The sequence below is a fragment of the Scyliorhinus torazame genome, chromosome 12 (assembly GCF_047496885.1).
Source record: "Scyliorhinus torazame isolate Kashiwa2021f chromosome 12, sScyTor2.1, whole genome shotgun sequence".
Lineage (NCBI taxonomy): Eukaryota > Metazoa > Chordata > Chondrichthyes > Carcharhiniformes > Scyliorhinidae > Scyliorhinus > Scyliorhinus torazame.
The window spans coordinates 89752216-89777126 of NC_092718.1; positions in this window are offsets into that span (position 1 = coordinate 89752216).

The following is a 24911-nucleotide window of genomic DNA, read 5'->3' on the forward strand; positions in this document are numbered from 1 at the left end:
GCCCACAGCCCCTCCTCAATCTCCTTCCCCAGTTCTTCCCATTTCCCTTTCAGCTCATCTACCATGATCTCCCCCTCGCCCCTCATCTCCCTGTATATGTCCGCCACCTTACCGTCCCCCACCCATGTCTCTGAGATCACTCTATCCTGCACTTTCTGCGTCGGGAGCTGCGGGAATTCCCTCACCTGTTGCCTCGCAAAAGCCCTCAATTGCATATACCGAAATGCATTCCCTTGGGGCAGCCCATATTTCTCCGTCAGCGCTCCCAGACTCTCAAACGTCCCATCTACAAATAGATCTCTTAATTGTACTACCCCAGCTCTTTGCCATGCTCCAAATCCCCCATCCATTCTCCCCGGAACAAACCTATGATTGTTTCTTATCGGGGACCGCACCGAAGCTCCCGTCCCTCCCCTATGCCGTCTCCACTGCCCCCAAATTTTCAATGTAGCCACCACCACCGGGCTTGTGGTGTATTTCTTTGGTGAGAACGGCAACGGCGCCGTCACCATTGCTTGCAGGCTAGTCCCCCTGCAGGACGCCCTCTCCAATCTCTTCCACGCCGCTCCCTCCCCTTCTCCCATCCACTTACACACCATTGAAACATTGGTGGCCCAGTAGTACTCGCTGAGGCTCGGTAGTGCCAGCCCCCCCCCTGTCCCTACTACGCTGCAAGAATCCCCTCCTCACTCTCGGGGTCTTCCCAGCCCACACAAAACTCATAATGCTCTTCTCAATTCTTTTGAAAAAAGCCTTCGTGATCACCACCGGGAGGCACTGGAACACAAAAAGGAATCTCGGGAGAACCACCATTTTAACTGCCTGCACCCTACCTGCCAATGACAGGGACACCATGTCCCATCTCTTGAAATCCTCCTCCATCTGTTCCACCAACCGTGTTAAATTAAGCCTATGTAATGTACCCCAATTCTTGGCTATCTGGATCCTCATGTACCGGAAGTCCCTTGTTACCTTCCTCAAAGGTAAATCCTCTATCTCTCTGCTCTGCTCCCCCGGATGCACCACAAATAGCTCACTTTTCCCCATGTTCAGTTTATACCCTGAAAAATCCCCAAACTCCCCAAGTATCCGCATTATCTCTGGCATCCCCTCCGCCGGGTCCGCCACATATAACAACAAATCATCTGCGTACAGAGATACCCGGTGTTCTTCTCCCCCCCCTAAGTACTCCACTCCACTTCCTGGAACCCCTCAGTACCATGGCCAGGGGCTCAGTCGCCAGTGCAAACAATAACGGGGACAGAGGACATCCCTGCCTCGTCCCACTATGGAGCCGAAAATAATCAGACCCCCGTCCATTCGTGACCACACTCGCCATCGGGGCCCTATACAGCAACTGTACCCACCTGATATACCCGTCCCCGAAGCCAAATCTCCTCAACACCTCCCACAAATAATCCCACTCCACTCTATCAAATGCTTTCTCGGCATCCATCGCCACCACTATCTCCGCTTCCCCCTCTGGTGGGGGCATCATCATTACCCCTAGCAGCCTCCGTATATTTGTATTCAGCTGTCTCCCCTTCACAAACCCAGTTTGGTCCTCATGAACCACCCCCGGGACACAATCCTCTATCCTCATTGCCATTACCTTGGCCAGAATCTTAGCGTCCACATTCAGGAGGGAAATAGGCCTATAGGACCCGCATTGCAGCGGGTCTTTTTCCTTCTTTAGGAGGGGCGATATCGTTGCCTCTGACATAGTCGGGGGCAGCTGCCCCCTTTCCCTCGCCTCATTAAAGGTTCTCATCAGTAGCGGGGCCAGCAAGTCCATATATTTCCTATAGAATTCAACTGGGAATCCGTCTGGTCCCGGGGCCTTCCCCGCCTGCATGCTCCCAATCCCTTTCACTACTTCCTCCGTCTCAATCTGTGCTCCCAGTCCCGCCCTCTCCTGCTCCTCCACCTTAGGAAATTCCAACTGATCCAGAAAGCACATCATTCTCTCCTTCCCATCCGGGGGCTGAGCTTCATATAATCTTTCATAAAATACCTTGAACACTCCATTCACTCTCTCCGCTCCCCGCTCCATCTCTCCCTCCTCATCTCTCACCCCCCCTATCTCCCTCGCTGCTCCCCTCTTCCTCAGTTGGTGGGCCAGCAACCTGCTCGCCTTCTCCCCATATTCGTACTGTACACCCTGTGCCTTCCTCCATTGTGCCTCTGCGTTACCCGTAGTCAACAAGTCAAATTCTACATGTAGCCTTTGCCTTTCCCTGTACTGTCCCTCCTCCGGTGCCTCCGCATATTGTCTGTCCACCCTCAGAAGTTCTTTCAACAACCGCTCCCTTTCCCTATCTTCCTGCTTTCCTTTATGTGTCCTAATAGATATCAGCTCCCCTCTAACCACTGCCTTCAGCGCCTCCCAGACCACTCCCACCTGAACCTCCCCATTATCATTGAGTTCCAAGTACCTTTCAATACACCCCCTCACCCTTAAACACACACCCTCATCTGCCAATAATCCCATGTCCGTTCTCCAGGGTGGACGCTGTTCTTTTTCCTCCCCTATCTCCAGGTCCACCCAATGTGGAGCGTGATCTGAAATAGCTATAGTCGTGTACTCCGTCCCCGTCACCTTCGGGATCAGTGCCCTTCCCAAAACAAAAAAGTCTATCCGTGAATAAACTTTGTGGACATAGGAGAAAAACGAAAACTCCTTACTCCTAGGTCTACTAAATCTCCAGGGGTCTACTCCTCCCATCTGCTCCATAAAGTCCTGAAGCACCCTAGCTGCAGCCGGCCTCCTTCCGGTCCTGGACCTCGATCTGTCCAGCCCTGGGTCCAGCACTGTATTAAAATCTCCACCCATTGCCAACTTCCCCACCTCTAGGTCCGGGATACGTCCTAACATACGCCTCATAAAGTTGGCATCATCCCAGTTCGGGGCATATACGTTCACTAAGACCACCGCCTCCCCTTGCAATTTGCCACTCACCATCACGTATCTGCCCCCACTATCCGCCACTATGGTCTTTGCCTCAAACATTACCTGCTTCCCCACTCGTATAGCCACCCCCTTGTTTTTTGCGTCTAGCCCCGAATGAAATACCTGCCCCACCCATCCTTTGCGTAGTCTGACCTGATCTATCAGTTTCAGATGCGTCTCCTGCAGCATAACCACATCTGCCTTAAGTTTCTTTAGGTGTGCGAGTACCCGTGCCCTCTTTATCGGCCCGTTCAGCCCTCTCACATTCCATGTGATCAGCCGGGTTGGGGGGGCTCTTTACCCCCCCCCTTGTCGACTAGCCATCTCCTTTTTCAATCCAGCTCCTCACCCGGTTCCCACGTAGCCGTATCTCCCCCCAACGGCGCCCTCCCGCCCTGACCACCCCACCCCATACCAGCTCCCCCTTCTCCCCAGCAGCAGCAACCCAGTTACCCCCCCCCCCCCCCCCCCCCCCCCCCCCGCTAGATCCCTCACTAGCGTAATTGCACCCCCCATGTTGCTCCCAGAAGTCAGCAAACTCTGGCCGACCTCGGCTTCCCCCCGTGACCTCGGCTCCCACTGTGCGAGGCCCCCTCCTTCCTGCTTCCTTGTTCCCGCCATGATTACCATAGCGCGGGAACAAAGCTCGTGCTTCCCATTTGGCCCCGCCCCCAATGGCCGGCGCCCCCAGCTCCTCGTCCTCCCCCCGTCCCCCCCGTCCCCCACGACATGGGGAAGAGAGAGAAGTTATAGGGCCGCAGGATTGACAACTTGGGAAATCATCTCTTCCCCCTTTTCCCCCTCTTCACCCCACATATTCGCCCCACCACTTTGTCCCAAACGTTCTTTTTCTAGCCCGCTTCTTCCAGTTTCTCCTCGACAATAAATGTCCACTCCTCTTCTGCCGTTTCAAAGTAGTGGTGTTTCCCTTGATGTGTGACCCACAGTCTTGCCGGCTGCAGCATTCCAAATTTAACCTTCCTTTTGTGCAGCACCGCCTTGGCCCGATTAAAGCTTGCCGTTCTTCTCGCCACCTCCGCACTCCAATCTTGATATACGCAGATCACCGCGTTCTCCCACCTACTGCTCCGAGTTTTCTTTGCCCATCTGAGGACCATCTCTCTGTCCTTATATCGGTGAAATCTCACCACTATGGCTCGAGGAATTTCTCCAGCCCTCGGTCTTCGCGCCATAACTCGATAGGCTCCCTCCACCTCCAACGGGCCCGTCGGGGCCTCCGATCCCATTAACGAGTGCAGCATCGTGCTCACATATGCCCCGACGTCCGCCCCTTCTGCACCTTCGGGAAGACCAAGAATCCTTAAATTCTTCCTCCTCGCATTATTCTCCAGCACCTCCAGCCTTTCCACACACCTTTTGTGTTGTGCCTCGTGCATCTCTGTCTTCACCACCAGGCCCTGTATGTCGTCCTCATTCTCAGCAGCCTTTGCTTTCACGACCCAAAGCTCCTGCTCCTGGGTCTTTTGCCCCTCCTTTAGCCCTTCAATCGCCTGTAATATCGGGGCCAACAGCTCCTTCTTCATCTCCTTTTTAAGTTCTTCCACGCAACGCCGCAGGAACTCTTGTTGGTCAGGGCCCCATATTAAACTGCCTCCTTCCGACGCCATCTTGCTTTGTGCCTGCCTTCCTGGCCGCTGCTCTAGAGGATCCACCGCAATCCGGCCACTTTCCTCTCCTTTTTCCATCCGTGTCCAGGGTGGATTCCCTTCTGGTTTATCGCACAGTGTTTTTAGCCGTTAAAATTGCCGTTGGGGCTCCTATCAAGAGCCCAAAAGTCCTTTCCACCGGGAGCTGCCGAAACGTGCGACTTAGCTGGTCATCGCCGCACCCGGAAGTCCTCTTCTCCCCCTCTAATCACCCCTCTCCATTTCCTGGAGTCTCTCAACGCCATGGCCAGAGGTTCAATTGCCAACGCGAACAACAGTGGAGATAGCGGGCATCCCTGTCTTGTTCCCCTATATAATCGGAAATACTCCAATCTTTGCCGACCCGTGACTACACTTGCCGTTGGGGCCCCATAAAGAAGTTTGACCCAGCTAATAAACCCGTTCCCGAACCCAAACCTCCTTAACACCTCCCATAAATACTCCCACTCCACCCTATCAAATGCCTTCTCTGCATCCATTGCCGCCACTATCTCTGCCTCCCCCTCCACTGGGGGCATCATTATCACCCCTAATAGTCGTCGCACATTGACATTCAGTTGTCTCCCCTTTACAAACCCTGTCTGGTCTTCGTGCACCACCCCCGGGACACAGTCCTCTATCCTCGATGCCAGTACCTTTGCCAGCAATTTGGCGTCCACATTCAATAATGAAATAGGTCTATAGGACCCGCACTGCAACGGATCTTTATCCCTCTTCAGAATTAGCGATATTGTCGCCTCCGACATTGTCGGGGGTAAAGTCCCTCCTTCCCTGGCCTCATTGAACGTCCTCACCAACAACGGGGCCAACAAGTCCACGTACTTTCTATAAAATTCCACCGGGAACCCGTCTGGTCCCGGAGCCTTCCCTGCTTGCATGTTCCCCAGCCCCTTAATAACCTCGTCCACCCCAATCGGTGCCCCCAGGCCTTCCACCTCCTGCTCCTCCACCCTCGGGAACCTCAATTGATCCAGGAACTGCCGCATCCCCTCCTCTCCCTCTGGGGGTTGGGACCTATACAGTCCCTCATAAAAGGTCTTGAACACCTCGTTTATCTTCCCTGCTCTTCGCACCGTGGCTCCCTTTTCGTCTCTAATTCCCCCTATCTCCCTCGCCGCTGTCCTCTTTCGTAACTGATGAGCCAGCAGGCGACTAGCCTTTTCCCCATATTCATACCTCCTCCCCTGTGCCTTCCTCCACAGCACCTCCGCCTTTCTGGTGGTCAGGAGGTCAAACTCCGTCTGGAGTCGTCTCCTCTCCCTGTACAGTCCCTCCTCCGGGGTCTCTGTAAATTCCCTATCCACCCTTAAAATCTCCCCCAGTAATCTTTCCCTTTCCTTGGCCTCTGTTTTCCCTTTGTGGGCCCCAATGGAAATCAGCTCTCCTCTGACCACTGCTTTTAGTGCTTCCCATACCACTCCCACACGGACCTCCCGTCGTCATTGATCTCCAGGTATCTCTCAATACACCCCCGCACTCTTCCACACACTCCCTCGTCCGCCATCAATCCCACATCTAATCGCCAGAGTGCTCTCTGCTCCCTTTCCTCTCCTAGTTCCAGGTCCACCCAGTGTGAGGCATGGTCCGAAACCGCTATGGCTGAATACTCAGCTTCTTCCACCCTTGAGATCAATGACCTTCCCAGAACAAAAAAATCTATCCGGGAGTACACTTTATGGACATGGGAGAAGGAGGAGAACTCCCTGGCCCTCGGTCTAAGAAATCGCCCTGGATCCACTCCCCCCATTTGGTCCATAAACCCCTTGAGCACCTTGGCCGCTGCCGGCCTTCTTCCGGTCTTTGATCTGGATCTATCTAGCCCTGGGTCCAGCACGGTATTGAAGTCCCCTCCCAATATCAAGTTTCCTACCTCCAGGTCCGGTATACGACCTAGCATCCGTCTCATAAATCCCGCATCGTCCCAATTCGGGCATATACATTAACCAACACGACCTCCATTCCCTCCAGCCTGCCACTCACCACTACATATCTACCTCCACTATCTGCTACGATGTTCTTTGCTTCAAATGCTACCCGTTTCCCCACCAATATGGTCACCCCTCTATTCTTTGCATCTAGTCCTGAGTGGAACACCTGTCCCACCCATCCTTTCCTTAACCTAACTTTTTCCGCCACCTTCAGGTGTGTCTCTTGGAGCATAGCCACGTCTGCCCTTAGTCCTTTCAAGTGCGCGAGCACTCGGGCCCTTTTAATCGGTCCGTTCAGGCCTCTCACGTTCCACGTGATCAGCCTCACTAGGGGGCTACCTGCCCCCCTCCCGTGTCGACTAGCCATCACCTTCTCTAGGCCAGTCCCATATCCCGCCTCCGCGCTCCCACTCGCTCCCCAGGCGTCGCATTCCATCCCCGTCCACCCACTCTTTAGCCATTTCCTTTTTGATTTCCGCAGCAGCAACCCAGTTGTCGTTCCCCCCCCCCCCCCCGCTAGATCCCTATCTAGCGTGATTGCTCCCCCCATATTACTTCCGCAAGTCAGCTGACTTCAACTGACCCCGGCTACTCCTGCTCACTCCTTGACCCCCCCCCCCCCCCCCCCCCCGTGTGGGGAACTCCCATCCGCCTTGCGCCTGTCTTCCCGCCATAATCTTTCTGGCGCGGGAACATCCCTTTATCTGACCCGCCTCTTGTGGCACAGCTCCCTTTCCTCTCCCCCTCCCATTCCTCATTCTCCGCCTATGTCCCTTCTTTCCCCCCTCACCGGCGCCCACATTTCCTAGTGTCTCCCCCCATCCCAATTTACTACTCTATTTACATCAACCATAACAATAACATTCCCTACAGTATCAGTCCCTCAGTTCCGATCCAATTTCTCCTCTTTAATAAAGGTCCATGCTTCTTCCGCTGTATCAAAATAATGGTGTCTCTCCTGGTATGTGACCCATAGTCGTGCCGGCTGCAGCATCCCGAACTTCATCTTTTTGTGTAACACCTCCTTGGCTCGGTTAAAACTCGCCCTCCTTCTCGCCACCTCCGCACTCCAATCCTGGTACACCCGTACCACTGCATTCTCCCATCTGCTACTCTGCACCTTTTTAGCCCATCACAGGACCTCTTCTCTATCTTTAAGGCGGTGAAATCCACGATTGTCGCCCTGGGTGGTTCTCCCGCTTTTGGTCTTCTCGCCGGGATCCGATGTGCCCACTCCACCTCCAAGGGGCCCGCAGGGGCCTCAGCTCCCATCAATGAGCTTAGCATCGTACTTACATAAGCTCCACAGTCCGCTCCTTCCACTCCCTCAGGGAGACCCAGTATCCGAAGGTTCTTCCTTCGTGCTCTGTTTTCTAGGGCCTCAATCCTTTCAATACACTTTTTATGGAGTGCCTCGTGCGCCTGTGTTTTGACCGCCAGGCCCAGGATCTCGTCCTCATTATCCGTCACCTGTTCCACCACGCGGAGCTCTGTCTCCTGGGTCCTTTGTGCCTCCTTGAGCCCCTCAATTGCCTGTAGCATCGGGGTCAGCACCTCCCTCTTTAGTAGCTCTCAGAAATTCGTCTTGCTCGGGCCCCCATGTCGCCTGGGCTTTCTCCGCCGCCATCTTGTGTCTTCTCCCTTTCTGTCCCTTTCGTCGACGATTCCTCGCGCTGCAGCCGCCGCCGCCGATATTTTCCTCTTTCGTTGGGGGGGGGGGGGGAGAACTCCCTATTCACTCACCCCACACCGGGTTGTGTCGCCCCAAAATTTCGCCGTTGGGACTCTTAAAAGAGCCCGAAGGTCCGTCGGAGCTGGAGCCGCCGAAACGTGCGGCTAGCAGGGCATCGCCGCAACCGGAAGTCAGTAGTCGAAGTTCTGATTGCACAGAAGACATGGCTGCTCCAGTGTCGATTACAAATGAGTGATGTTGATCTATCTGCAGAGAGATAATAGGTTCCCTGTCCGATTGGAGAGTCCTTATGACTAAATTAGCTAGTCAATCCTGTGTTGGGAAAGGGTTTGCCTGGGAGAAGTCAGTGTATCTCGTCTGTCCTCCCCTTGGTGGGTACCCCCTCCTTTGGGTCGGATAATCTCCTTCTGCTGCCTGTCTTTTAAAGGGGCATTCCTGTTGCCAGTGATCTGCACGGCCGCAATTAAAACATGCATTGCTCCCTCTATATCTGCCCCGTCCTCGTCTCCCAGTAGACCAATGGCCCCTCAGAGGGGGCGGCGGTTGTAAAGCTGTTGATGCATACGGTGGGCCATAAAAAGGAGCTGAGGGTCCCTTTGGGTGGGTTTGATATCCTCCCCCTCGCTGATCCACCCACCCAAAGTCACAATATTGGGGCTCCTGCTGGTAAGCTACCATTTCTGCCGCTTGTTGGGGTCGCAGATCATCCTTTTTCATTACATACTCAGTCTTAACCTTTGTAACTGAGCCTCCTTCCTGGCCCACACTCTCCATCCAATAAAATCTGACTGCCCTTGCCATCTGGGAAGGGTCGTTCTCTGTCCAATTCATGTTATTACATTTCACAGCAGTAGCCATGGAAGGTGGTAGGCAATGCATTAACATAGCACAATATTGAGGGGAATTCTGACCATTTTGATATGGCAAGTCGCCTGACTGCCCATGGTAGATTTCATTAAAACGTTCCAGAAATTCCTCTGGCTCTTCAATCTTCTTAGGTTTTAGGTCTAAGATAGCAGAAATATTTATGGGCTTTTGAAATGTGCTATTCAACGCATTCAGGATTTGTGTCCCTCTATCGTAGTCTAACGCATGGGCTTGCTGAAGTGCGGCGTGGCTAGCATAATTCAGGTGATTGGTATCTTCCTAATCGGCAACTGTCTCCGAGTCTCACCAGGGGGCACTCTAGCTATTTCCTCTGGTTCTTCCAAGACTTCGACGTCCCTCCCTGTCACTAGAGGGAGTTCTTTCTCTTCAAAATCATCTGTTGCATCTCCCTTTGTTCTCGAAATTTGCGGTTTCCCCTTGGTCTGGAGGGATTTAGGTGGTATGCTTAATTGTTTCTGGTTAGGATCAAGCCCTTCTCTCGCTGTCCGAGATCTGGTCCTAGAGCTAACTGGGCTTGCGGAACAGAGCTCCTCTTTCTCTACTGATCGTGAAGATGGTAAATCGGGACCCACACTATCAACCAAAAGGGCTGGAGTTATTGGCATGATTGGAATCTGGGGAGCAGTGACTGGATATAAATTATTATACTCTGGTGGTTCTGGAATTAGTGCAGACAATGCTACAGGTGCAGTCGGAACTTTTACTGACATTTTTAAATTATCAAATTGATCATTTTCTGTCAATTCAAGGCTAGCCATTGAACTACGTAGCTCACCTTTTGTTTGACCTGAGCCTTTCCTGTCTCTACTTGCGCGTTTTTTGAATGCACATTCCTTTTTCAAGACCTGCAATGTTTTTTGGTTACCCTGTTCACTAATTGGAATTCCCATTTTAAGGGCATTGTCCTGCCAACTTGATAACATGATCTTATCTCTTTCCTCTTGACAATATTGTCTCCATAATCCAATTAATTCTTTTGCTTTCATACTTTGACTCTTTTTCCAGATGTGTCCCTGAATTTTCTTAATAATCTCTAGGTCTTTGGTGCCCCCTAGTGGCCATTCATCCCCCATTTTACTTCTTAACATTGCTGACATTTTCCTGAAATCTTTTGCTTTATCCGGATACATATCGCATAATATTTGCAGTGGCATGCCTGGATCATTTGTGCTATCCAAGGAATTCCCCATAATCTCAACTAGTCCTCAGAACTGCGTTTTTCGCCACTACAGTCCAAGGGTACAATTTTTAGCTTAATCAACTATAGATTTAAAACACTCACACATGGAATTGAATCATCATCGTGGTACTGGATTCCTCTACCATGAGACTCGTATTGAACTTCGCACCCATGTTGCTGATGCAATAATCATCAAATCCGAAGAACTCATCCATGTCTGAGTAGCATTCATCAACAAACAAATCACCTCTTGTTGTGGATGTGTCATTGTACTCTCTATGTCCAGTGAAGAAATGATCTTCTGAGTTGTAGTCTTCACTGAACAGATCATGTGTTCCCATTCCGGATGTGTCATGGTGCTTTATATGTCCAATGAAGAACTCATCTGAGTAGTCATTGTCAATGAACAAATCCTCACTTTTTACTTTGGATTTGTCATTGTGCTCTCCTCTTTGTGTGTTGCAAACTGCTTGTTCCAGGCTGGTGCGGCAGTAATCTTTAACTGTGGGTGGAGGCTCAGGCTTCATTCTGTCGTTCGATTAAATAATTTTGTGTTTTGTAGCTTTAAAACTCTTTTTTATTTTCGGGCATTTCGGATGAGGCGTGGTGATTGTTATGCAAGGTTCCTCAATTGGTTCAACCGTGTCCATGCCAAATGAGTAGTCACAGGCTAGGTCATCATCATCTGACAAGTAATCACCGTAGGTTGTTTTGTGTTCCATTGATGCTACGTTCCTTATGTCGCAGGGCCTCAGTTTTTGTCTTGTGGTAGTCATTTGTAGCACAGCTCTACATTGAGAGGCAAAGTGGTTGTGTCTCCCACACCTTAGGCACTGTTTGCCTAAAGCCGGACATTGCTCTTTTAAATGGTCGTGTCCGCAGTGAGGACACGTCATCGGGCTGTCTCTCCACGCTTGCGCATGCGCAGTAGTCTTTTCATCCAGTTCCAATCTTCGGACGAACTGCGCATGTGCGTGGTCCACTTCCAGGTTCGCGCACGCGGGATTGCCGGTGGAGGAGCGCCTTCTAGATGCCTGGGCCACCATTTTGACTGATCCAACCTCGTTGTGGAGGCCTTGTTCCCGGTGAGTAAATTGTTCATACAGTTCTTCAGTAATTTCATGTGCAGAGCATTTTTGCATGGCCATTTCTAGGGTCAGGTTTTTTTGTTTTAGGAGCGATTTTCTGAGTCCCTCATCAGATATGCCATTAACTATTTGGTCTCTAATGAGGGAGTCATGGAGGTTTTCATAATTGCAGGATTGAGCCATGAGCTTTAAATCAGTGACAAAACTGCTGAATGATTCTCCCGGTTTTTGTATACGCCTGGTAAATTTGAACCTTTCAATTGTCTCATTAACCTCATATTTACAGTGGTTTTCGAATTTTTAAATTATTATTTCCAGCTTGTCCTTGTCCTCCCCTTCCGCGTATGAATTATATATGTCAATGGCCTGCGTCCCTGCCATGGATAAGAGGTAGTCTTTTTAGAATCGGGCGCAGAGGTCATATCCTTAATTTCTAGAAAGAGATTAAATTGTTGAATGAAAAGTTTCCAATTGGAATGCAGATTACCAGAGGTTCTGAGCAGACGTAGAACTGGAAGTGAGTCCATCTTGCCGGTTAGTGTCCGAAAGGTCCGAACGCCATGATGCCTTCCTTGGTTGAATATCTGTCTGAATTTTCCTGTCTTTTTGTCTGACCTTATCAAACTAGTTTTTTGTTCAGGCCAACACGCCTGGTACCATGTTGTGTTACCTGCGTGGTAGGTAACATGTGCTACTCAATCCTTGGTTGATGGTGAGGTCTTCTGAATCTCAATGAAGAAGACTAACTCGTCCAGTAACAACAAAGGTTTATTGAGTAACTATAACAATATGTGCATGAGTTCTTTACTTTAACTTTCATACTAGTGATAAGGTTAACAAGATCTAACAACAGTAACTATACGTAACTCCCTAGCAATCTGAACTATTCTGATATTGCACTGATCACAGTGCACCCGAGAGAGAGAGAGACTGAAGAGACCCAATGTGGTTGCCTTTTATACCCCTGTTGGTCCGGCCCTCTAGTGATCATGTGGTGCTACTGATTACACATTAACCCCTTGTGTACATGCACATACAGAGATCACTACAATCCAGAGACTCCACGTACCTCCTGTCCACCTGTAAAATGTTGCCTTCCAGACTGTCTAACTCCGCCCACTCTGCCTTCTCCTTATGGGCCCGAAGTGAGATAAGTTCCCCACTAATAACCGTTTTCAGTGCCTTCCAAACCACCCCTACCGCAACCTCACCCGTCTCATTGATCCTTATACACAATCGAATGGCCTCCCTCACCTGCTCACACGCCTCTTTCTCCGCTAGCAGCCCCACTTCCAACCTCCATTGCGGGTGCTGGGCAATTTCTTTGCTAACCTGCAAATCCACCCAGTGCGGGGGTGTGGTCTGACACCACTATTGCTGAATATTCATCATCTACCACCTCAGCCAGCAGCGTTTTGTCAATGACGAAGAAGTCTATCCGGGAATACACCGTATACACATTGGAGTAGAATGAAAACTCCTTACTCCACGGCCTCCCAAATCTCCACGGCTCGGCCCCCTCCATATGCTCCATGAAGCCCCAAAGCTCCTTTGCCATGGCTGATACCTTCCCAGACCTAGAATTCGACCTATCCAGCCTTGGCTCCAGGATCGTATTGAAATCTCCCCCCAAAATCAGTCGATGTGAATCCAGGTCCAGAATATTCCCCAGTACCCGTCTAACAAACTCCACGTCATCCCAGTTCGAGGCATATATATTTACCAATACCCAGGCCATTCCCTCCACCTTCCCACTAACCATAACATATCTACCCCCCCTAGTCCGCTTCTATATTTCCCACCTCTAATGCCACCCGTTTACTAACTAAGATCATCACCCCCCTCGTTTTAGAGTTTAATCCCGAATGGAACACCTATCCAACTCATCCCTTCTTTAACCTCATCTGATCCTCCACCTTCAGGTGTGTCTGCTGCAAATGGCCACGTCTGCCTTCAGTTGCCTCAAGTGCGTCAACACACGGGTCCTTTTGACCGGCCCATTCAGTCCCCGAACGTTCCATGTGACCAGCCTGGTCGGGGTGCGTGCCCCTCCCCTGCTGATCAACCATAATCTCTCCTGGGCCAGAGTGCATCCCACGTCCTGAACCTCCCCTGGCCCGCCCTCGGGCAACCACCGTCATCAACCCTCCACTTTGAAAGTCCCCTCCCCGTCAGCAGTATAATCCCACCACCCTCACACACACACACCACCACCACATCGATCTTCAACTCACCCACTTGGCTTCCGTGAACTAGCCCGCCCAGCTAGCCTGGCATCCCCTGCCCATGGCTCCCTGCATCCTGCCCCCCACTGATTCCCCTCCCCTCGCGCTTAGTGCAAACAGTCAAAACAAAGGCAAGAAGTAAAAACAAACAAACAACCCCTCCCAAGGTCCGAACACACAGACCCATCCCTCATCCCTTAACAAAGCACTGTATACCGGCCTAACCCCAAACAGAACCGAAAAATGGAAGAAAAACCTGAAATAGATCCAAACAACATAAACAACATTTTTCACAATATAGTTTAGTTCTCCTCAATCAAAGTTCAAGGTCCTTCTTCTCCTGCCAGTCCATTCTCCTTCATAACGTCCACTGCCTCCTCCGCCAAAGTACAACTCCCGGCCCCAAGGTCACCCATAGGCGGGCCGGGTACAGTATTCCGAACTTTACGCCCTTCTTGTACCGGGCCGACCTGACTTTATTAAAGCTCGCCCTCCTCTTCGCCAGCTCTGCTCCCAGGTCTTGGTACACCCGAATCTCCACATCTTCCCAAGTGCATCGCCTCGTCTGCCTGGCCCACCTCGTGATGCGTTCCTTGTCCAGGAACCGCTGCAATTGCACCACCATCACCCTTGGCGGCTCCCCCCCCTGGGTTTGCGTATCAGTGCCCTGAGGGCCCGATCCACCTCCAACGCTCGATCAAACACACCTTCCCTAAGCAGCTTCTCCAGCATCTTCCCAACGTACACACCCGCATCTGATCCTCTGATTCCCTCCAGCAGACCCACGATCCGGATGTTCTGCCTCCGAGAACGGTTCTCCAGATCCTCCACTTTCTCCAGCAGTCGCTTCTGCTGGTGATGCATCAGCCCAATCTCGGCTGCCATTGAGGTGGACTGTACTTCCTGCTGCCCCGCCAGCTCCTCCTACCTCTGGATCGCCTGTCCCTGGGCTGCCACTCTCACCTCCAAACAGGCAACCACCGCCTTGATCGAGTCCACCACCCGGGCCAGGTCCTCCAAACTTTCTTTCCGCTGCTGGGTGAACATGTCCATCGACCACTGGGCCGCAGGGCCGGACCCTGCACATCCGCCATCTCTGTGTGCGTTATCTGACCACCCATAACCCCCACCGACTGCTGAGGCATCTGGTCGTGCGGCTGAAGACTATTCTTGATAGGGAATTGACAATCGTTGGTAAGTGAGTGGGCGAGCCGTGTAGCGTGTGGGAGTCATTGCCTAACATTCCAATCACACCTTGATGTTGAACACTGGGAGGCAATACCATACACGCAGCAGCCAACATCCAAACACCAAGAGGAATGGACACAGCTCCAGGGACATGTCCACATCTGGTGGGTAGGTGGGTGCCACGGGGATGGGGGATGCATGATGGCCCAATGGTGCCGCACCCCAAACCCTCACCCCCTACCTACACCCCCCCCCGCTTCCCCCGGTGCACTCAAGTGATCCTCAACGTGCTTGGCCCTCCTAGCTCTACCACTACATCGAGGTGATTCCCCAGGATGCACATCAGAGGTGGAGGTAGCCAACTGCCTATCTCTTACCGCGGCCTTCGGTGCCCATGGCGGGCGTCCTTTGGGGCTCTGAGGCCGCAGGGCCCCAGTGCACTTGTTGACGACACATGCATAGCTGTGCCACCCTGTCTTGAGTGCTGACTTTGGGACGTGGCCTCATCAGAGGGGTCAACCTCGGGGGAACTGGTGGCCACCATCGCCACGCCATGGGATGGGTCCAGATTGGCACCCGGCGTTCCCTCCTCCCGCTCGGTGCCCATGGGGCCCTGGGGTTCACCTTGGGACGGAGGGGCAGCTGAGTCAGGCCCCAGCTGCCCCTGGATCATCTGGCTCTGCCAGCACTGGTGGTTCCCCATGGTCTGCACTATCGTGTCGACACCCCCGGCGATGCTCCTCAGTGACTGGGACATGCTCTGCAGTGCCTCGGCAATGCTTACCTGCGACTGGGACAACCTCCGCGGCACCTCGGCCATTTCCATCTGAGAACGAGACATGTCCCGCAGAACCCCATCAAAGTCAGCCTGGTACTGGGTGACACCTCCCAGCGAGTCGGACATTCTGTTGAGACCCTCAGCCACGGCCGTCATCGACTCCGCGACACCTTGGACACCTTCACTACTGGTGCTGACGTCATGCACCAGGCTCTTCACTGCGGTTGCCACCCTAGCAGTGTTGGCCTCGGTGCCACGCATTGCCGGAGACATCTCCCGCGCCCGTAGCCTCTGGGACTCCTCGAAGCGGCTATTGAACTGCTAGAGTGACACTGACATCTCCCTCTGGATATCCCGGCTGATCCCGATCGTCTCAATCAGCTCCGGGTACCTCTGTAACACAGGCTCAGCTGGGTGCTGGGATCCAGCAGCCCTCCAACTGATGTCTTGCCTGGGGGATCCTACCTCCACCTGATGTGCATCCTCCGCAGTGTGGTGCTCACCAGATTGTGCCCCAGAAGCCTGACCACTAATATATCCCACTGAGGTGCGTGTATCTACATTGGTGGAGGGTGGAGGTGACAGCTGTGACGTGACTATAATGGTTGCATCTTCGGAGCTCTCCTCCGAGATGGTCTCGTGGGGGGCGGCAGAGGCTGCATCCCGGGATGGACCTTTGCCGTCGGCTGGAGGTCCTGCTGGAGAATGGACGTGTGGTCAGTGGGAGGGATGGGTCAGTCAGTAAGGCAATAACAACTCGTGTTTAACAGGTTCCCCCAGGTGGAGCCCAGTGGTTCCTCACCTCTGCAGAGTCTGCCAGCCTCCTCTGTGCTTGGGTCACCTCCAGGGCCCGCTCCTCTGAGGAGGTGAGGATTCTTTAGTCCAGCAAATCGTCGCCAGTCAGGGACTTCTTCCGACAGTTACGGGAGAGCTTTTCCTGAGGAGACACAGAGGAGATATCGTTGGCCACACGTGTGGTTCATAGTGGTGGGAAGAGGGTGTGTGAAGGGAGGGTTGGAGTGGGGGGGGGGCTGAAGGGGAAGGAGGGTGGAGGGAGGGTTGAGGGTCGTTTGGGGAGTTGGGGGGTGTATGCTCCCTTGGGGGGGTTGGCGGTGGAGCATGGGCGTTGGTATCTACTCACTCGTGCTGCCGGTATAGATCATTCATTTTTTTCGGCCAGTCCTCCTGGTCACACACCCTGAGCTCACCGCTGCCGCAACCTCATCCCAGGCAGCCTTGGCTGCCCTGTGGCTCACCCTCCGGGATTCTTGGGGGAACAAGACATCCTTCTGGTCTTTACAGTGTCTAGCAGCCTCCCCAGATCTGTGTCCCCGAATCTGGGGGCTGATCTTGGCGCCATTTCTGCGAGCTGGCTGGGGTTGGCTGAGCAAGTGCAGCTTAAGTGCTGCTCGACCTTGTTAACGTGGGGTTGGAGAGCGCAGTTCTGGCGAATCAGCTGGCGAGTCTTCATTCGCGGCGAGAAGCCTGCGAGGTCTCGTTAAGTGGACTAATTAACATTGAAATGCATTGCCGGCCTCGCTGGGCTGAGTGCCAGGAAACGTCAGTATTTCCTGCTCGCTACCACACTTCGAAAATGTTCTGGATAATCGTGCCTAATATTTTCTTTAATCAACAATGCAGCTCCACGACCTTTTCCTTTCTGTCTGCCCTTCTTAAAAACAGAATAGCCCTCAATGTTTAGTTCCCATCCTTCAGCCATGTCCCCGTAATGCCAGATGTATCATATCCCTTTACATCGAACTGCGCAACTAATTCATCCATTTTATTTTGAATGCTCCGAGCATTCAGGTACAAAACCTTAAGGCTAGTCCTTTTAATGTTTCTTGTCCAGTCCCTACTATTTTTTTGTTACCGTGTCATTATCTCGTACAGGCCCTTGGTTTCTCTGCCCTGGTTTCTAACACTGGCTCCCTACGCCAGAGTGATCTAGGTGCCCTGCACCTCCATTCTTGAGTCCTTATTTGGTAAGATACTCGTCAATCTGTTTCACCAAAGTCTCTGGAATCCATCGGCCACCATATCCAAAGTTTCGGATGTATACTGTGTTTTGTTATGCCCTTGACGTAGCATAAGCTGCTTCCTTGATGTGCACTCTGACAAAGGAAGATTCAGACTTGGAGATAGCTTTAACACATTTATTAAACTATGAACAATTCTTCTACTTGGATTTGTCTCTCCTGTTAATCCTGCTATAGCTACTCAGACTGATGGACCAGTCTGCTACAATCCAGGTGATGGGAGTGATGCTCAATCAACCCCGTGTCTGTACTCACTGAGTCTCCACTGGAAAGAGACTGAACATGTGTGATGTGTCCTTTTATATGGGTTGGTGTAATGCCCTCCTGTGGTAGTGTCACCTTTGTGTCTATCATGACTGCCCATTGGTTGTGTCCTATCTTACTGACCTTACTGTGTCTCTGGTGTTCCCTCTAGTGTCTAGCTAGGTGTAGTGTATGTACATTAACCCTTTGTGTACTTACAGTGATGTATATTACCACATCCCCCCCCCCTTTTTCCGTGTTACATATTTTCTGTACAGTGTTAAAGAAAATATAACAAACTAGGTAGATGAGTGATACTCTGTACAAGTTATGATAACAGTGATCATTAAACAATAAGTCCAAATCATATGCATGAGTCCAAAGTTCATTAATTATTATGGTCGAGTGGCTTTCTTGTTTGGTTGGTGAGTTGGTGATGTTGATGGTGGCATTGCATTGTAAACACCATCAGTGTCCCTGTGCTGAAGGAACCAAGAAGTGGTCAAAACACTTCGTTGTCGGATTTGGACTTTTTTTTTTTTCTTTCAATGCTTGTGGTGGTAATTCTTGATGGCATCTGTCCTGAAAGCCAGGTTGCCTGTTGGTAGTGCAGCAAACGTGAATTGGCAAGATGCATCGTCCTGCCATGGCATGTCATTGTACTGAGCTGAGCAGTAACAGTGACCCTCATTTGCAGAGTTGTACCATGTCGTACCAGTCATAGTTCCATTGGTGGTGTTGTTGTTGTGTTTTTTGACTTTGTTGTTGCCTTTGGTACGCTTCTGGATGTTGTTGTTGTGTTGGTTGGTTTTGTTGTGTCTGTTGCGCTCAAGGACCACATTCTGTGGATAATACGAGTCACTCACACAGTTGCACGTGTCAGCGTGCTTTGTGGCATCTGCTGTCTCCTTGAGCGTGCCGTCACTGAGTTTGTCGATGCTCTCCGTCTGGAGTCTGGTCTGTTTCACCTGAGTCAGTTTTGGCTTCTTGATGCTCCCCGTCTGGAGTCTGGTCTGTTTCACCTGAGTCAGTTTTGGCTTCTTGATGTTCCCCGTCTGGAGTCTGGTCTGTGTGGTGTTGGGTGTTCTGACACACAGATGAGCCAACACGGTTGTATATGGTACAACGCTATTTTATTAAAACTTACTATGTACAGTTTTGTCTTTGCACTCTGCACGTGGGGGTTCCCTGCTTGTGATGTTGTAACAGCTCTTGTCTGTTTCTTTGTCCCCAGACCTACTGACCACCAGGTGTCGTGCTCGTGCTTTTTATGTGGTTGGTGTTCTTGTCTGTGATTGGTTGTGGTGTTGTGTGCTCTGATTTGCCTGTTGGTGTGTCCATCATGATGTGTGTGTTTGAATATCATGACATCCCCCCTTTTTACAAAGATATGTGCCTACGTGGTAATAAATATGATCGTGTCGTGAGTGCATCTAAGAGTGTGTGTGTGTCGTGTGCAGCATGTGCATATGACGGAACTATGTACATGGGGCGATGTCGGGTGCGTCACATGAACCAAGTTGTACCATAACATAACATAAATGCGAACGAGAGAAGAAGAAAAAAAAAACTTGAACAGTTGTCCAGTCAGACGACATCTGGAACGATAAACAACAACAGGTTATTATGTAAAATTGTGCAACTTGTTAAACATATGAACGGTATTATAAGTCCAGTCTAATGGGCTTGCGACGAGTTCGGGTTGACCGTCAGGGTGGCACACCACTCATCGGCTGGATTGATGGCATTGACCTTGTTGACATCGATGACGGAAACGCGGAAGGCATCCTGGTCATCTGCATCACTTAACTGGAAGTCTTGATGCGTGGGCTGGACGGTCCTGACTTGTCTGCGAGATTGTCGAGGATGCGCCGGATCCATGGGTTGAGCCGAACGACAGTGGGCTGCGTAGTGGCCCATCTTGCCACATCTGAGGCACTGTCGGTTTTTTGCAGGACATTGCCCTTTTAAATGTAGAGCTCCACAATTGCCGCACATCATGACGTCACGGCGTTCGTTGCGCCACTGCGCATGCGCAGTGCGATCTTGCGGTGGGAAGCGGCCGCTGTCGTCCGGGCCATGGGTCGGGAAGTAATCGACGGCCTGGATGCGTTCGACGTCGTGGGCGGCCTGGCTTGTCGATTCGACGGCTGGGGATCCCCTCCGTGCCAACTCGGACGCCTGAAATCGGGCAAAACGGCAGGTAGCATTTTCGTGGAGGACACAGGCTTCCACAGCAGACGCTAAGGTGAGGCTTTTTATTTTAAGAAGCTGCTGGCGTAGGCCACTAGAGGCAACGCCAAAAACAATCTGGTCCCTGATCATGGACTCTGTGGTGGTGCCGTAACCGCAGGACTGCGCTAGAATCCGGAGGTGCGTCAAGAAGGGTTGAAAAAGCTCCTCCTTACCTTGCAGGCGTTGCTGAAAGAGGTATCTTTCAAAACTTTCATGTACTTCAACTTGAAAGTGCTGGTCCAGTTTGAGGATGACCGTGTCATATTTGGATTGGTTTTCGCCTTCTTCGAACACCAGTGAGTTGAAGACGTCGGTGGCGTGCTGACCTGCGTAGAAGAGGAGCATTGCAATCTTCGTTTCATCCGAGGCACTCTGTTTTTCGGTGGCACGGATGTACAGGTCAAATCGCTGCCTGAAGAGCTTCCAATTGGTACCTAGGTTCCCCGCGACTTGCAACGGCTGCGGTATGTCGGTGCGGTCCATGTCCAGAATGGCAGGTTAGTAGGCAGGTATCGATCCACTCCTGTACCATGTGGTGTTGGGTGTTCTGACACACAGATGAGCCAACACGGTTGTATATGGTACAACGCTATTTTATTCAAACTTACTATGTACAGTTTTGTCTTTGCACTCTGCACGTGGGGGTTCCCTGCTTGTGATGTTGTAACAGCTCTTGTCTGTTTCTTTGTCCCCAGACCTACTGACCACCAGGTGTCGTGCTCGTGCTTTTTATGTGGTTGGTGTTCTTGTCTGTGATTGGTTGTGGTGTTGTGTGCTCTGATTTGCCTGTTGGTGTGTCCATCATGATGTGTGTGTTTGAATATCATGACAGTCTGTTTCACCTGAGTCAGTTTTGGTTTCTTGATGCTCCCCGTCCGGAGTCATTTCAGGTTCACTTGAATCTTCTGAAGTTTTGTGATGCTCCCCGTCCGGAGTCAAAACAGTCAGGAATGCATTTGCTTGCGGAGAGTCTCGAGCGAGTGAGGTTTGAAGTAACGTGGTGTCACCGGAGTCACCAGTAGTCTCACTGTGATTGTCGAGTGCCTCTGTACATTCTAGCTGAGGTCTGTCACGTTGCACATCTGGTATGGGAAGTGGGATGCCGTCGTCACTTGTCTCACATACAGTGGGTAGAGCCTCAGTGTCTTCTTGTCGTTCACTTGAGCTGGGTAGACCGTCAGAGTCTTCTTCTTGTTCACTGGAGTGTGGTAGACTGTCATAGTCTTTCTTTTTTTAAAATATATTTATTAAAGTTTTTTAACACAATTTTTCTCCCTTACAAACAATAACCCCCCCCCCCCTCGTAACAAAAAAAAAAACCGAGAAATCGCGCAGAGCAAGATATATACATGGCAAAATGATATATCTACACAGCTTTGTAAACTGGCCCTCACCCGTACGTGCCAGTTTCCCCAACCCTTCGTGTTATCTCTTGCTCATCCACCCTCCCAGGCAGTCCCCCCTTTCCCACTCCCCCCCCCAGGACGTGTTTTTTCCCACCCCACCCCCAAGGTTGCTGCTGCTGCTGACCGACCTAGCCGAGATAGTCTAGGAACGGTTGCCACCGCCTGTAGAACCCCTGCGCAGACCCTCTCAAGGCGAACTTAATCCTCTCCAACTTTATGAACCCAGCCATATCATTTATCCAGGCCTCCAGGCTGGGGGGGCTTCGCCTCCTTCCACATTAGCAAGATCCTTCGCCGGGCTACTGGGACGCAAAGGCCAGAATGCAGGCCTCTTTCGCCTCCTGCACTCCCGGCTCGTCCACTACTCCAAATATTGCTAGCCCCCAGCTTGGCTTGACCCGGACTTTCACCACCTGAGATATTGCTCCCGCCACTCCTCTCCAGAACCCTTCCAGTGCCGGGCATGACCAAAACATATGGACATGGTTCGCCAGGCTTCCTGAGCACCTTCCACATCTGTCCTCTACCCCAAAGAACCTACTCAACCTCGCCCCCGTCAAGTGCGCTCTGTGGACCACCTTAAATTGTATCAGGCTGAGCCTGGCACACGAGGAGAAGGAATTAACCCTACCTAGGGCATCAGCCCACAGACCTTCCTCGATCTCCTCCTCCCATTTACCCTTCAACTCTTCTACCAGCGCTGCTCCCTCTTCTTTCAACTCCTGGTGTATTTCCGACACCTTGCCCTCCCCGCCCCATACACCCGAGATCACCCTATCTTGAACTTCTTGTGCCGGGAGCAACGGGAATTCCCTCACCTGTCGCCTCACAAAAGCTCTCACCTGCATATATCTAAAGGCATCTCCCGGGGGTAACTCGAACTTCTCCTCCAGTGCCCCAAGGCTCGCAAACGTCCCGTCGATGAACAGGTCCCCCATTCTTCCAATCCCCGCCCGATGCCAGCTCTGGAACCCCCCGTCCATCTTCCCCGGGACAAACCGGTGGTTACCCCTGATCGGGGATGTCATAGTCTTTCTGTTATTCACTTGAGCGTGGCAGACTTGCATCGTCAGTTGCTGGTTGCTCAGAGGAGGTTGCTGGACCCTCATGGTCTTGTTCATGTAAGGACTGTGCTTTAGAGTTTGCATTGCTTCTGTCGTGGAGGCTGTCCACGAGCTCGCTGTGGAGGCTTGTGTCACTCCCTCTGGAGTCTTTCAGCGTTCCTTGTGTGGAATCGTGCATTGGTCTCTCTGTGGAACTGTCATCACTTCTTGTTCATGCAAGGACTGCACTCTGGAGTCTTGCGTTGCTTCTATCGTGGAGTCTGTCCACGAGCTCTCTGTGGAGGCTTGTGTCACTCAAGTCACTTCTTGTTCATGCAAGGACTGCGCTGTGGAGTCTTGCATTGCTTCTATTGTGGAGTCTGTCCACGAGTTCGCTGTGGAGTCTTTCATCGCTTTCTGTGTAGAGGCTGGGACCCTTGGTGGTGCATGGACCACTCTGTGTGGAGTCGGGGACCCTTCGCAGTGCGTGGACCACTCTCTGTGTGGCAGCAGGCCGCTCTCTGTGGGCTTGTACCGTTCTCTGTCTCTTGGTGTCAGGCTGCAGCATCATCCTGCATTCACGAGTTGGGATGTCGTATATGCTGGGCTGAAGGTTCCCGAATCCGAAGAACTCGTCGTCGGGGTCGTCAATGTGCAACACGTCTAGTTGCGGTTTGGATTTGGTACTGGGGTAGCCTCCCAAGGTGAAAGCTTCATCTGAGTCGTTGTCTTCCAAGACCATATCATCATGTTTTGTGTCGGAGCTAGCATTGGGCTCGCGATGTCCAAAGAAGAATTCAAGGTCTGAGTCATAGTCTTCAACGACTGTACCATCTCTTTGGGCTTGCTAACTGCTTGTTGCAGGGTTATGCGGAGGTTACTTTCAGCTACTGGTCGAATTTCAGGTATTGTGCTGTCGTTCCAGGTGAAAGAATCTGGTTTTGAGCTTGACATTTTTTTTTGTGTTTTGGGACATTTCCCCTTTAAGTGGGCATGGTCCGGGGCCTCCGACGCCATGAAACGTGTGTCGTAGTGCGTAGGAAGCGATTGCTCATGCACATATCGCTGTTCCTTTACTTGGGGCCTTGTTCTCAATTGCGCATGTGCAGCTTCTCACGCATGCGTAAACCGACCTTCCCATTCTGTGCGCTCTTCGCGCAACTGCGCATGTGAAGCACCTTTTCCAAGATGGCTGCAATTCAAAACTGCCGTTCGTTGCTGCAAGCCTATCTCACGGTGAGTTTTGGCGCCTCTTTTACCTTTTCTTGTATGCTCCTCGCAGAATTCTAGGAATTTGTCCAGGACTGCCTGGAAATCGCTCTTGTTTTGCCCCTTTGAGTATTTGAAGGTCTGGAAGATTTCAGCTGCTTCTGGACCCACGATGGTAAGTCGAAGCTTTATTTTCTCTGCATCCGCCGCACCATCTAGGTCGGACGCTACCAGGTAGATCTCAAATCAATGCCTGAACCAACGCCAGTTTTCACTGAGATTGCCTTGGCACCTGAGCTGCTGTGGGACCGGAATCTCGAACATCATCTTGCCTGGCTGCTGTTGCTTGTAGTCACTGTTTGCTGAGTTTTAACTGTTTGGATTGAAACAGTTCACTCCTGGAACCATGTTTTGTTATGCTCTTGGCGTAGCATAAGCTGCTTCCTTGATGTGCACTCTGACAAAGGAAGTTTCAGACTTGGAGGTAGCTTTAACACGTTTATTAAGCTATCAACAATTCTCCTACTTGGATTCGACTCTACTGTTAATCCTGCTGTAGCTACTCAGACTGACGAACCAGTCTGCTACAATCCAGGTGGTGGGAGTAATGCTCAATCAACCCTGTGTCTGTACTCACTGAGAGTCTCCACTGGAAAGAGACTGAGCATGTGTGATGTGTCCTTTTATATGGGTTGGTGTAATGCCCTCCTGTGGTAGTGTCACCTCTGTGTGTATTGTGACTGCCCATTAGTCGTGTCCTATCTTACTGACCTATTGGTTGAATTTCTGTGTGTCATGTCTCTGGTGTTCCCTCTAGTGTCTAGCTAGGTGTAGTGTATGTATATTAACACTTTGTGTACTTACAGTGATGTATATCACCACGTATTGCATCACCCGGTCAGAAACTCAGTAGTTCCTCTGAAGGTCTTGACTGCGTTGTACACGCCTGCTATTAACGGGGAACTTTAGGCTAAGGTGGGTTCTGAGCCTCCGGCCCATCAACAGTTCAGCCGGTGCCACTCGGGTCGTGTGGTGTGATCGGTGGCTGAACAAAATTTGCGCCAGCCTCATCTCCACGGTTTCCATGCCGATACCCTTGAAAGTCTGCACTGCCTGCTCAGCCAGATCTTTTGAAGAAGGGTGGTATGGAT